This window comes from Piliocolobus tephrosceles, chromosome 9 (assembly GCF_002776525.5).
Source record: "Piliocolobus tephrosceles isolate RC106 chromosome 9, ASM277652v3, whole genome shotgun sequence".
Classification (NCBI taxonomy): Eukaryota; Metazoa; Chordata; class Mammalia; order Primates; family Cercopithecidae; genus Piliocolobus; species Piliocolobus tephrosceles.
The window spans coordinates 80,121,370-80,122,937 of NC_045442.1; the positions used below are offsets into that span (position 1 = coordinate 80,121,370).

Genomic DNA, 1,568 nt, shown 5'->3' on the forward strand with positions numbered 1-1,568 from the left:
GTATTCTGCCTAGCCACATCAACAAATGTCTCAGATTCCTCAAAAGATTTTGACATCACCAAGAGGAGCTTGGAATATGTAGATAAACACAAAGCCTTCTGGTTGGTCTTGTTCACATTGTACATACATTTTTTAGGATTTTGCAAATATTCTAGTATCCAAAATGTTATTGTCTGGCTCTTAAAATTTGAAAAAGTCTTTATGTCATAAGTGACAGGCTAGAGCTTGTGCAAAGTCAATGAACCTATGTGTAAATGTTTGGAATCAAGGGTGAGATGCCAGGCCACTATAAACTCATAGTTACCTAGTGCGGGAAATACCATGATCATGAAGGTGACTTTCCCAGGGTGAGGCTCATCCATTGCACATTGGGTGTGCTGACGTCTGCAGGAAACCGGACTGCATAATTTGTGGTAGTGAGGGTACCGTACTTGCATTCTCCTTTGTATCACTGTTGGTCAAATGATAGAAGTCATACTTGGGATGTGTGGCTATTGTTTTGCTTTGTGACTTACAGTTCTCTAAAGTAGATATGACATTATGGGGTATGTAGTATGCCTTTGCAGCCATTTTTCAGGATGTATACCCTTAAATATCTCCAGAAACAGCAAGTTATACTACAGTGTAATCTGTGCTAGTGACAAACTTCCTTTGTACTTTCTCTCTGACTTTACTTTTTGGTGTTTTTTTTTTTTTTTTTAAATAATTTGATGTTTTTATTGAAGTAGCATGTGAGTATTTTTGAAAATGTCATATAAAAGGGATAAACCTGAAAGGTAACTCTTCCCCGACCACTCCTTCCTTACCTTCCCCATTTGTAGCTGTTTCTTCATTTACCTCAATATTTTTGTGCTGGTATTTATAATAAGAATTTCACTGACTTTCCCACCCCAGTACCTTCCCTCCTCCATCCTTTCATTATATAGAGTGCTATAAACTCCATGTCTGATTCACTTGGTCAGCAGTATGAATCAACTGAGATAAAAAAGAACGCAGCAGTTAGAGAAAGCTACTTTCAAATAGTTCTACACGTTTTTAGATGACTCCCAATATGATCATCTAAGGAGTGGAACTCATAATCAGAAGATCCAGTTTCAAGTCCTGACTTGCACGGACAATTTCACCTGATACCTGTGTTCCAGAGACTTAGGCCAGGACCTAATAAACTGACAGATAATAAACATTTTAGGCTCTGCAGGTCGTAGCAAATACACAACTCTGACATTATAACCCAAGGAAGCCATAGGCAATACATAAATGAGTGGGTGTGACTACACCGCAAATAAAACTTTATTTGCAAACACATACTGCAGCTGGTTTGGGCCCTGAGGCTATAGTTTGCTAATCTCTGGCCTCGGATATTACATGGAGACAAATTGGGGAGTTATACCTGATATAAATGATGAATTGATGGGTGCTGACGAGTTGATGGGTGCAGCACACCAACATGGCACATGTATACATATGTAACAAACCTGCACGTTATGCACATGTACCCTAGAACTTAAAGTATAATAAAAAAAAAAACAAAAAAAAACACACATGGGATAGCTATGAGCATTAAATAA

At 38.1% G+C, this 1,568-nt stretch overlaps 1 pseudogene; it reads left to right on the forward strand.

The window, feature by feature from the left end:
- The first annotated feature begins 296 nt into the window (after nucleotides 1–296).
- On the forward strand, nucleotides 297–446 carry LOC111552008 (annotated as a pseudogene).
- The last annotated feature ends 1,122 nt before the right edge of the window (nucleotides 447–1,568 follow it).